Source organism: Oncorhynchus kisutch, linkage group LG23, assembly GCF_002021735.2.
Source record: "Oncorhynchus kisutch isolate 150728-3 linkage group LG23, Okis_V2, whole genome shotgun sequence".
NCBI classification, from domain to species: Eukaryota; Metazoa; Chordata; class Actinopteri; order Salmoniformes; family Salmonidae; genus Oncorhynchus; species Oncorhynchus kisutch.
Genome location: NC_034196.2, coordinates 1,853,311 through 1,866,676, shown reverse-complemented (window position 1 = coordinate 1,866,676; position 13,366 = coordinate 1,853,311). Strand labels below are relative to the sequence as shown.

At 40.5% G+C, this 13,366-nt stretch overlaps 1 long non-coding RNA gene across 1 annotated transcript; it reads right to left on the bottom strand.

The window, feature by feature from the left end:
- Nucleotides 1-2,282: 2,282 nt before the first annotated feature.
- Nucleotides 2,283-11,616, bottom strand: LOC109867979 (uncharacterized). The gene is made up of 3 exons (XR_002251869.2): nt 11,265-11,616; nt 7,356-7,410; nt 2,283-5,485 (listed from the first exon to the last, which is right to left on the bottom strand). It is a non-coding gene; the product is annotated as an uncharacterized LOC109867979 (long non-coding RNA).
- Nucleotides 11,617-13,366: the final 1,750 nt, after the last annotated feature.

Below are 13,366 nucleotides of genomic sequence, written 5' to 3'. Positions count from 1 at the left end.
TAATTACAGAGAAAAGAGGTCAAATACATACAACTATAAATTGAATGTTATTAATACACAATCGTCTGATAGACTAAATGTAATGCAAACTTAGAATCCTTGGTATTGTTTTGCGAAAGAAAGAGAAAAAAATAGAAGAGGGGGAGATAGAGGGGGAGGCATAGCGAGAAAGAGGAGGCGAAGACAAGAGGGGGAGAGATGGAGAGAGAGAGAATAAGGAGGAGGGGAAGTGAGGAAGAGGGAATTAAAATGAATGAAAAGTGGTGTTTTGGAAGGTGGAGCTGCTGATGAGATTAGAATGAGCTGGTCACCGAAACAAAGACAGACAGCACCAGGGAGCCAGGACTCAGTAGTGGCTCAGCTCTGTCTGACCAGAGCCTCCCGCCACACAGATGTCAGGGAATAATGGGCATGAACCCAACAGCCCAAATCCTGCAGTGGGAAGACATTTTGTGGGCGTAGAAACTTCACACACCAGTTACACAAGAACATAGAGGGAGGTTTCTCAATCTTAAGATCACATGCCTCTTCAGTTAAAATGCCATCGTTCACCAAATCTTAGTTTGATTCAGATTCCCCTTGACTGCATTTCCACTTTCCCAGAATGAAACTCCATAGAGATTAACCTGAATCTCTGAGAACTGCTAATAAGGCATTTCTACGGCATCTCAGTGGGTAAAACTGACCTCAGTATTGAATTAAAGAGGGATGTGGTGTTCTTCTGTGGGTAAATTAAAACACTGCTTTCCATCATGCACAAATCTGCAATATTCTTTGATTTATCCATGATAGTAATCATCTCCGGCTGTGTTTGCCATTTAAGGACAGCTACTGTACTTTAAAATGTCATAGAGCTTAGTGTTTGCCTGTGTTGGTGGGAAAGTATTTTTTGGGGGAAGAGGTTCCTCCAACAACGCAGTTTCTCCTCTGGAAAAATGTGTACTGTAGCGGGGGGGTGAAAGTGTTCCCACCCCCTTGTTTTGGGGGTCAGATCATTCTTATGTTGGACTGAGAAGCTCGGTTCTGGCAACTTAAGAACATTATACCCCAAAATGATTATCAGGTACTAGCAATAAACATCACTTGTAGCCCAACTGATGCAGCAAAGTGCAAATAAATAGGCTGAAGCATGGGGTTGCCTATTGGGCTAATCATTAGTCAGATCCCAAATGTTCTTTTAATTATTTATTATCCTATTGATGAATTTTACATTCCCCAAAAAATTGCATATAAACAGTGAATATAATATAGGCCATAACCCACTGTTCCCAGGCCGTCATTGAAAATAAGAATTTGTTCTTAACTGACTTGCCTGGTTAAATAAAGGTAAAAAATAAATAGTCATCTTGTGCTGCTAAAAACTCTGGGTTTAAAATGGTGCTGTTCGCACATATTTTAGGAGTTGAGAAATAAATAAAGTAGGTTGCGGAAAGTTGGGATTCCCCCTCTAACAAAAGGCAAATACAACTGCTTGTCATAATGCATATTTCCCTCCCCATGACACACTTGAATGCGCCACAAGAGGAATGGTTCACTCCCACAGAACAAGTTATGTACATAGGTGAACTATTCCAGTGGTAATCAAAGTTGGGGTCGCGACCCCTACTGGGGGGGGGGGGGGGGGTCGCATTTTTGTACCCCCCCCCCCCCCAAGAAAAGAGTACAAATTATTATATGGGACAATAAAACATTTGAGAAAGATAATCTAAAACAATACTATTCTATTGAGTAAATGTATGGCTTTATTTTCTTAAATAAACCAATATATTTCTTAACATTCAATTCATTAGTTTATTTATGTAAAAAAAAAAAGAGTTTAAAGGTTGTGTCATATTTGGGCTCGTGAGAATTGGCGGGGAAAAATATGGGGGAAATGGGGTTCCCGCTGAAAAAGAAATTGAAGACAACTCTGTGGTATTTTGTTACTCGTTTTGTTTTCAAAGGGGGAAAAACAATGTGGACTGCTCTAGCATCTTCAAAGTGGGCTTCGGCAGAAATATTTTTCCAAGTTACATATTCATTTGCCGTGACTAATGATTTTGCCTTGGCGCAACTACGTTGTAAGGAATATCCGCTTGGAAGCCATAGGAACTGTACAACCACACTTTGGATCTGCTCTCTGGATACTTGGCTCTCTGCTGTTCGCCACTAATGGCTAAAAACCACAACTTGAAAAAAACATGACTTTTTGAAACTGTATTCCAAGACCAGTTTCTCTAACAAAGCACAATTGCACAAGTTTCCTACAGCACTGGAAAGAAGACTCCACACACATCAACAGATAAAACACCAAATTACAAGCTTGCATATTTATTGCACTACTTCTAAAATTGCCAAAGTAAAGTACATGGGATACTGTAAGTTAAGCGCATCGTTATAATCATTTTTCCAAAGCTGGCATACTGTATATATATTTTTTCAACCTTAGTGGTAAATACTGAATACCTCACGCAAAACATCCAGCCTACGCTATTCACTTTGCTATGTACAAAACAGCATTCATATTAAGAATTGCAAGAGGATATATATATTTTTCTTCACAAAAACAAAAACCACAATGACGAAAAGAGAGCACGCAATTAACAAGACCAGAACATGCTGGTTCAATAGGTCCCAATATCGAGGGAGAATGGAAGACAAAAGAAAACTAAAGTGGGCTTTCAAGTTGGTTATTATTATATTAATTAGAATATTTAACTATATAAAAAAAAGAAGCAAAAACAAAACTGCAAATACTGACATAACTTTGGTGTTTTAAATCTCTAGCAGGCGGCAGATAACCACTAGGCTAAGAGCATTGGGCCAGTAACTGAAAGGTTGCTGGTTTGAATCCCCGAGACAACTAGGAGACAAATCTGTCAATGTGCCCTTGAGCAAGGCCCTTAACCCTAGTTGTCAATTTTTGTTTAGCTAAAATTAAAAAAAAACTTTGGGGTTTCAGTTGTTTAATAAAAAGGTTGTCAACAATTAATTTACTAAATAATTCAAAAGACAATGAAAAATATATAAATTTTTAAAACGGAGATCACTTTATGATACATGTGTGCCCTGAAAATGGTTTTCTAAAACAAGATTATATGCATCGTGTGATTCCAGACTCATGTTAACTAACATTATATAATCACACATGACTCACTATAGCATTAAGTCATATCCAGCTGGTGAAGAAAAGTTGAAACCCTGAACCCAAACCCTAACAGGCTGGGCCTTGACACACATTAAAGTGTGTTCATTCATTTTATAATTTAACTATCAAGTTCTCTCAAGAGCCATTTTCTAAAAATAACCTTTACGTTTCAGTGTTTACTTATGCTAACCAACTTGAAGCGGATATCTGACATTAACATTCTGTGGAGTCTTACAAGTGTGCAAAATCGCTTAGGAGATCTGTTAAACAAACACGTTAGGGGAAAAATGCACTCTTGGTTTCAAGATTGTCTGTCAATCAGAACATAAACAAAAAACGTAAACATTCTCTAAAAAAGTGACTTGTGCTGGGTACAACGTATCCCTTTGATTGCACATCTCAGGGTACTACTGGATACAACGTATCCCTTTGATTGCACATCTCAGGGTACTACTGGATACAACGTATCCCTTTGATTGCACATCTCAGTTTTAAAGGGTAACTAGTGTTAACGATTGCAGTTTTGTGATTGCTCCGATCAACATGGTGTAACCTCATAAATATTCTCACCTAAACCCCCTTCCCCTTTAGTAAAACATTACCATGAAAGAAGTTGATATTTTCCTAAAGTCCAATGAGAAAGCCGCACAGAAAACGACAAGGGGAAAACAAAGCCAATCCAGACCGAGTTACAACAACCAAACGTCAAAGAACCAACCCCTTCCTTAATCAGAACATGAAAGTAAAAAATAAAACCCATCTCAGCTACCTTTCCAAGGAGCAGATTAAAGTCCAAAATAGCACCAATCATCAGTGTCTCAGTTCCGTGGCAGCATCTCACTCACTTACCACAAGGAAACAATGCATTTCTACTATAGCTACTTCTATACATCACACTGTGTCTACACATGGTTTTATACTAGTTTGCAACGTAAACATTCTAAACTTAAAATACTACATAAAAATAAAAAAACACAATAAAATAAAATTAGCTACCAAGCATTTAGTAATCTAAAATGGAAAAAAGGGGGGACTCTTAGCCTCAGTAAATACTTTAGAGTATGTAAATATTTGAGTTTTGAGAATGAGCAGAGGATTTTTGAGAGCTGAAGGGTGTGAATCACCTAAAGAGCTGAAGGATTAGGACTATTAGAGGTAAAATACCGAACCCAATGTTTGAATGGTTATGCATCGAGGTGGAACCACTCCCTTTCAAGATTTAAACTCTGACTTGTTCGAAAAAGACTTAAAGAATGTCACTGTTAGTCTACACCTGTAGTTCATGAAGCATGTCACAAATAAACATTTGATTAGATTTTTTTAAGTGTGTTTGTACAGACAATGATAAGTCTAGGTCTAACTACACACGGTGTTAAGCAGAGATCAATGCTGATGAGTGTGTGAGGTGAACAGAGCAGATAGAACTGGATGAGTGTTAAAACATGGAGGATCCAGCAGCTGTTTCAACTGTGTTCTGTGGAAGAGTGGATGACATGCTGCTGCCTGTCAGTTACTATACTCAGCCCCCCCCAAAAAGGGGCCACCGGTAGAGTTTGAAAACACAGATGTTGGGCCTCTGCTCGCCTGGTTCCAAATCGGTTTGTGCTATCTTGCCGATGTCACGGAAGACAGCACAAACAGATCTCGGGACCAGGCTAGGTCTCAGATGTAGGAGACTCTGCTCGCCTGGTTCCAAATCGGTTTGTGCCATCTTGCCGATGTCACGGAAGACAGCACAAACAGATCTCGGGACCAGGCTAGGTCTCAGATGTAGGAGACTCTGCTCGCCTGGTTCCAAATCGGTTTGTGCCATCTTGCCGATGTCACGGAAGACAGCACAAACAGATCTCGGGACCAGGCTAGGTCTCAGATGTAGGAGACTCTGCTCGCCTGGTTCCAAATCGGTTTGTGCCATCTTGCCGATGTCACGGAAGACAGCACAAAGATCTCGGGACCAGGCTAGGTCTCAGATGTAGGAGACTCTGCTCAAGTCAGCCAGGTATTGGTGTTATTACTACATACATCTTTTCCTCTCCTTCCCGAAATACAAAACATATCGTCAAGGCTTAGAGTCCCTTACAGGCTACTGTATATCGAACATGTTAATAAATCACAGATAAGAGAGAGAAGGTATGAAACTTCAGAGTCATCATGATCTCATCTATACCCCCACACACCAAAATAAAATAAAAAAGTTAGACATGTTAACAAAAAAATATGAAACTAAAATATACAGATTTCATTTTTCCATTTGCTCTTTAGGGTGACAGTGTTTCTTCCAGGAAGGAAGGGAAGGAACGGTGAGCCGTTTCGTTGCGGATCCCCTTTTGTCTGACTGGCAGTGACTTGCAGTCTTCTCTAAGAAAGGCAAATGTTAATTCAATGTTTTAGACATGATATATTGACTGCACATGTGAATACGTGAATGTTGAGACTTGCCAAAAGACGTAAATGCAGCTAAAATGTAAGTAGATTGGGGTCGGACAACACAATACTAAGAAACCTTAACCATAAACCTGCTCTAGGCTAATTTCTCAGCATGTACAGTTAATTTTACATACACCAAATACATTTAAACTCATTTTTGCGCAATTCCTGACATTTAATCCTAGTAAAAAAATAAAATTTTTAGGTCAGTTAGGCTCACCATTTTATTTTAAGAATGTGAAATGTCAGAATAAAAGGAGATAATTATTTATTTCAGCTTTAATTTCTTTCATCACATTCCCAGGGGGTCAGAAGTTCACATCCAAATACTAATTGATTGTTAGCATTGCCTTTAAATTGTATAACTTTGGTCTAACGTGTCGGGTAACCTTCCACAAGCTTCCCACAATAAGTTGGGTGAATTTTGGCCCATTCCTCCTGACAGAGCTGGTGTAACTGAGTCAGTGTAACTAACTCCTTGCTCGCACAAGGAGGCCACTCCAATACCTTGACTTAGTTGTCCTTAAGCCATTTTGCCACAACTTTGGAAGTATGCTTGGGGTTATTGTCCATTTGTAAGACCCATTTGCGACCAAGCTTTTAACTTCCTGACTGATGTCTTGAGATGTTGCTACAATATATCCACATAATTTTCCTGCTTCATGATGCCATCTATTTTGTGAAGTGCACCAGGCCCTCCTGCAGCAAAGCACCCCCACAAGATGATGCTGCCTCCCCCGTGCTTCACGGTTGGGATGGTGTTCTTCGACTTACAAGCCTCCCCCCTTTTCCTCCAAACACAACAATGGTCATTATGGCCAAACAGCTATATTTCTGTTTCATCAGACCAGAGGACATTTCTCCAAAAAGTACCATCTTTGTACCCATGTGCAGTTGCAAACTGTAGTTTGGCTTTTTTATGGCGGTTTTGGAGCAGTGGCTTCTTCCTTGCTGAGCGGCTTTTCAGGTTATGTCGATATAGGACTCGTTTTACTGCGGATATAGATACTTTTGTACCCGTTTCCTCCAGCATCTTCACAGGGTCCTTTGCTGTTGTTCTGGGATTGATTTGCACATTTCGCACCAAAGTAAGTTCATCTCTAGGAGACAGAATGCATCTCCTTCCTGAGCGGTCTGACGGCTGCATGGTCCCATGGTGTTTATACTTGCGTACTATTGTACAGATGAACGTGGTACCTTCAGGCGTTTGGAAATTGCTCCCAAGGATGAACCAGACTTGTGGAGGTCCACATTTTTTTTCCTGAGGTCTTGGCTGATTTTTTTTGTGATTTTCCCATGATGCACTGAGTTTCAAGGTAGGCCTTGAAATACATCCACAGGTACACCTCCAATTGACTCAAATGATGTCAATTAGCCTATTAGAAGCTTCTAAAGCCAAGACTTCATTTTCTGGAATTTTCCAAGTAGTTTAAAAGCACAGTCAACTTAGTGTATGTAAACACCTAACTAACTGGAATTGTGATAGTGTGAATACATAAGTGATATAAGTGAAATAATCTGTCTGTAAACAATTGTTGGAAAAATTGCTTGTGTCATGCACAATTTAGATGTCCTAACCGATAGGCAAAACTATAGTTTGTTAAGATATTTGTGGAGTGGTTGAAAAACAAGTTAATGGACTCCAACCTAAGTGTATGTAAACTTCCGACTTCAACTGTATGTCAGCAGCTATTATTAGCTAATGACATCTTTACAGACCAATAAATACTACAGTAGCCCTGCACTGTCATTCATTAAGGGACTTGGCTGTCGGACATAATTATGACGCAGAAGCTCTTACCTCAGAGGATTGATCATAGCCTGTGTTCATTTCCGTTTGAGGGTTAAGCTGATACCTAAGACCAAGAGAGACAAGCATGAAATACAACTGTTTGATGAATAACAGGAGTTAGTCTGTATTACAGTACAGAAAGTAGGCCAGGCCACCTGTTTAAAGCATAAAGACTGTCCTTTCCACTTCCCTGACTGCAGCTTGAAATGCATTTACCCCCAGCGTCAATCCACCGTACTGAGCCTGACTCGAACCTACTTGACCCCTACAGGCAGCCTTGAGCTAGCAGAGACTTACAGGATACAGACAGTGTCCTGCTTGATACACAGCCCTACAGAGTCTGTAGACACAGCTCCAGCTCATTGACCTATAACCCCAGTCCTGCTCCACTAGCACAACAGCCGAGAAGAAGGGAGGTTAGCCTAGCCAGATAGTGGCAAGCTGAGCAACCTAGAAGGATCTTAGAAGTACAGACAGGAACAACTCCAGTCCTGTACTACATAACGGGAGGGAGGGAGGTAGCCTAGCGAGCAGCCTTGCAGGGTCAGTGCTGCATCGGAGCCTTGGATTTACATTAGCCAGAGCACTGTTCAATGCTGAGCAGCAGTGACGATACTGTACCGGCTAAAGCTGTGATTGGATAAGGGAAGGAACACTGGTATAGATACTTTTGGTATTATTACAGCATCTAAATTGGTGCTGGTTTAGTGTGATGCTGTGATTTGGTTATAGGTTCCTTCCGCAATTGGTTAGATTAAAAAAATATATATATTGAAAAAGATTGCATGGCCGGTGATCCTTGGGCGTGTTTAGATTTTTGAGCAATTTCTCTGTTATGCTAATCGATAAGCAGTTGGCTTGTGCTTGAAAGATTGTTTATGAGACGTGTGCTAAATTTTCTATAATGCCTGCTACAAAAAGTTGGTTATTAGTCGTGGATGTGCTTCTGGTTACATTTGTAACAAAAAGCGCATTTTCATAGACTTGAAAGCCAAGTCAGTAATTATTGCAAAAAACAATGTTTTTATAAAATAAATAATTTGTGTGTTTTACATTTGAAGGCTTATATTTAACCTAGCTGTCATTTTACAAGCCCTGAATTTATTAGACTATTCCCGACTGTTTGAAATGCAGTGTATTGACCTTTACAACAATGCTGAGACAGAAAGTGAATCGCCCCCAAAAGCATGTAGATAAGACTTGAAGGCCATATCGCCCAGGCCTACAGGTCTAATTGGTAGGAGCCTACAACTGCAACATTTATTTTAGGACATTAAATGTACTGCTGGATGAATACATGGCTACTAGCAGTGGGTATTATATTTAGAGTTAGAAATCTAGGGAGAGAAATGTCAACTTTTTCCTACTTCATATTCATCATCTCCAGCACATCCCCAACATCTCTGTTTTGTAGTAAAAAGGAGAGAGGAAGATACATTTCCCAATGACATCATCAGTGTGTATCATGTGATTTTAACCAATGATGAGTAGGCATTGCCTACTAATTGTCTGGTATTTGGCTGATGTCACCCGAAACACTTTTCTTCCTCTATCCTTTTTTATGTTGGGGAGGTGCTGGAGATGATGACTAGGAAAATGAACATTTTTGCTAATTTCCTTTCATGTCGATAAGGCTTAAGCAGACAGGCAGGGCTTCCGTTAGTTAAATATGGAGCCAGACAGCAGCATTTTAATTCACTGGGCATTTGAGAAATGCATTGGGTGCGTAAACGGATTAAGGTATCCACCCACTGTGCTCAGAATGATAGAAACCACATTTAGATTATGGTTATTCATATGAACATGCAAGTCGAGGATGCAACGATGTGTGGTACTTCTTACCAAATACTGATGCCAACTTTTACGATTTTTGAATAACTGTCCACATTTACTTTTTCCCCAGCCAACAAGAAGAGTAACCAACAGCAAAATCACTAGCCTATGTCAATCTACTTTCCACCATATTAGACAAGTTTACCTATTATATTTGTCAGTTTATCGCGAAAGAACTAGACTATTCCAAACAGACGTTGGGACAGCTGTGGGACGATATATCCCAAATTCATACAACCAGTAGGCCTAGACAACAATATACAACAAAAATGAAAATAATGAGTCTGATGCAACAGATCAAAACTTTAAGCTTAAAATGTTGCACTCATTTCTTCATATTATAAGCGCAGCAGGAAAACACCTTTGTTAAAAGCGCACCACACTTGCAAGCGGTTTTATGTTGACAGTGATGAAAATATCTGTTAAGACATTTAGAAAGTGGGGAGATCTAATATACAAAAACTAGCATGGGTTGCTATATGACTAAGATTGTGCCTTTGGCTACTGGACAATGAAAGAAAGTTTATATAAAATAATTGCCTCCATGGATATGGTCTGATTTTGGCTAGGCTACTTTGAAGCAATCCCTCATAATATGTAGTAAAATGTTCAGGTTTCAAACAATTAAGTATATGTTTTCAAAATGCATACTGCCTCCAGCTCATTGCAAAGTGGTGTGTGACGCGCTGATGAAGCCTGCCCATTGTTGCTTATGCGTTCGCTGTTTGAGATGCGTGCAGAGCCTTTAAGCGAAAAATCTGCAACAGCATGTGATAAATAAGATATAATTAATATACTGTATATATATACACACACACCACAATTTAATTCCACTAAATTATGCAAATGAACCCATAGACTGATCAGCATTACCAGTCAAATGTATTTCCATCGACTGGTATTTCCATCAATGAATATGCTAAAAAGCATTATTTTGTATTGGAATTGTTTCTTCTCCTGGACAATTGGCCGGCGCCAATTTTATTTTGCGGCTTTTCTATTTATTTAATCTATCTGCCAAACGCCGCCTATTACCAGTTAACAAAACCCTGAGACTGAGAACAAGAAAAAGCAGTGTGTGATGAGACAGACAAACACACCAGGGAGACAAACAAAATGGCCAGAACAGAGTTACAGTCACAGCGCTAAGCTGTATCTCTAGTGGTGTGTTTACATTTCTTTTAAACATGAGCTGGTTGAATGAAAACGAGGACCACGTCTCGCCAGTCACTGGTACCGAAATGGTTGAGAAACGCGGCACTGTAGTGCCGATGTTGTGTCAGCACTAATGTCTGTGTCTAAGTAGGGTGTGTGTGGGGCTTGAGTTGGCAGCGCGCACAGTGATGTGGATAAAATGTCAGGGACGAATTCTTGTCCCAGTCTGCTTCTCAAGGCACTGCAGACATCATTAAAAAAAAAGTGTAATTCATGCATGCAGTCCATGACAGTCAGTGTACATAAAATAAGCCGCATCTCAATGCACAGTAATGTGCCATGCAGTCAGAGCTTATCAAATGTATTTGTGCAGCAAGCAGACAAAGCACGACTCCATCGGTCTTTGTGTCTAAATATAGATCCACGCAATCCCCGAATTAGCAGCTGCCTAGATACCAAATGAAAATAGCAATGCTGCTGCGTAAACGTAACACATGCTGCTGGATTCTATGGGTTGAAAGCATAATCTAAAGACCTCATATTAAACTCTGGACATCGAAGCCAGTTTCATTGCTTATTTCTCTCCATCCCCCCATCAGGTGGGCGCAATTCATTAGCAGATAGAACATAAAACCATCAGGCTCCGAACCTCGTAGGACAAGAGAGGAATAACCCTGGTCTAAAGGACAGAGTTTGCGTCAAGCAAATTGCAGTGGTCTTACTAGCCTCTCAAAACACAGGGGTTACTATAGTGTAGCTGATGTTAGCTTGCTAGTTTAGCACACCGTCTACGGCTGATAGCGGTGGCTCGCGCTTTATGACAGTGCAGCACAAATTCCATGCCAGTTTGGCAACTCGCTAGTTAACCCACATAGTTAGAGTCGCTAACTAACATAGAACAGACCATTATAATTCGATGTCGCTACTTACGGACTGAAGCCCCGATCCGCTAGCAAATTCTCGTTCGCTAGCCAGCTAGCGGGGGCTGGGCTAGCTCGCGCTGCTGAAGTTCCAATTTTACTGCAACCGTGCTGCATTCGCGTAGGTATAAAATCACATGCAAACTTGCGGGGAGAGAACCCCCTACAAGCCTACCTTAACCAGACTGCCACCGTCTTTAATCAGCTACTTAGCTATATTGTATAACAATTAGCTAATTCTGACGGTTGAGTGCCCGGGGCCAGGCCCCCCATTACAGCCAGTCCGCGGTAACTCAAGGTCCCCCTCTGTCTAGAAGCCAGTTTCTCCAATCAGAGCGAAGGCTAGCCGAGCCAACCTCTAAACATTGAGGGGATTCAATTATTTGGCCCGTGTTACTCCGGTGGGAGGAGTTTGCTATGGGTGAAAAGTGATTGCATTCGTTATGGAACTGGGCTTCCTCCCAGGCTTAAGTCATAGTTACACGTGGTCTGTAGTTGTAAGGACATGTGGATGTACTGCCAAACTCTCTAAAACAACGTTGCAGGCGGCTTATGGTAGAGAAAGGAACATTCAATTCTCTGGCAACAGCTCTGGTGGACATTCCTGCAGTCAGCATGCCAATTGCACGATCCCTCAAAACTTAAGACATCTGTGGCATTGTCCTGTGTGACAAAACTGAACATTTTAAAGTGGCCTTGTATTGTCCCCAGCACAAGGTTTACCTGTGTAATGATCATGCTGTTTAATCAGCTTCTTGATATGTCACACCTATTAGGTGGATGGATTATCTTGGCAAAGGAGAAATGCTCACTAACAGGGATGTATGCAAATTTGTGCACAAGAACAATATGCTTTTTTTGTGTATGGACATTTTCTGGGATCATTTCATTTTAGCTCATGGAACATGGGACCAACACTTTACATGTTGGGTTATATTTTTGTTCAGTGTATTTTATGGAAAAGTGGTGCATGTTTCTGAACAATACAATGCACCATGCTGCCTTGTTGACAACATGACCGAGTGGCGCAGAATACTCTTCGATTTGAGAAGGGCACTCCAGGAGTCGCTCCTCCCTCACTGCTTTTGGCCGTTATGCCACAGGCCATAGACCGGTGCACCGCGGTTCAGTTTAATCGAACTCACTCAGTAGGTGCAACTCGATCTCGTTTGCAGCACATATGATACCTGCATGCAATGGGTGGTGGCTGCAGATAACACTGATCTGGTTTCCCTTAAACATCCACTATCAGGGGAAGCTCTACGACTTCTTACATGCAGGATAATGCAGCAGTTTGGGGGTGCAGGGGAGAAAAATATGCCTGCACTGAAGAGGTCTATATTTGTCTTCTAATACAGGGCTAGTAAAGGCCCATTGCACTACTTTTGTTAATGCATTTAAACTAAAACGTATTTGAGTGTTTACCAGCATTTGTAACTTCAGTCTAATAATTATCTGTACACAAGTTAATCTGGTAATATTGTGGAATTGAAAAATACACGCTTGATATGTTTTCCAGTTTCTTGAAATACGTTGCTAATGCACTTATTTCTATGTGAACTTAAATCGTCTCTTCATTCCTTTTTAGTTGCCACTGTTATCCAGAGTATCTTACATTAGGGAGTGCATACATTTTCATAGTACTGGTCCCCTGTGGGAATCAAACGTACTTTTCTCGCGTGTTATTTGATCAAGAAAAATATGACATTTTAAGTGGATGTTTTGTGTCTTTGCCCATTACTTTGCACCTTTTGATGTAAATGTTTTGAGGACAGGGTTTTGTCATTTCTGGATTCCATTAGAATGGCAATCACAGAAAAGCAACCAACTCATACTATTCCAACTACTGAATCCTGCAAGATACTGTCCTTAAATTATACAACTACCATTCCTGCCAAAGCAGAGATTATGATTTTTGTTGTTGTTGCCTGTGCTACATACGTCTATATTGTTCCGTTAATACTAGTAAAGGCTCACAGTACAACTTTTATTTCATTTTATTTTTATTTTTCTCTTCTGACTTTTCAGGGGGCCACAGCACCCTCAGCTTTCCACTGCTATGGGATACATCATTCCCATATTCCTTATATTTGGACTTAATTGGCTCCTGGG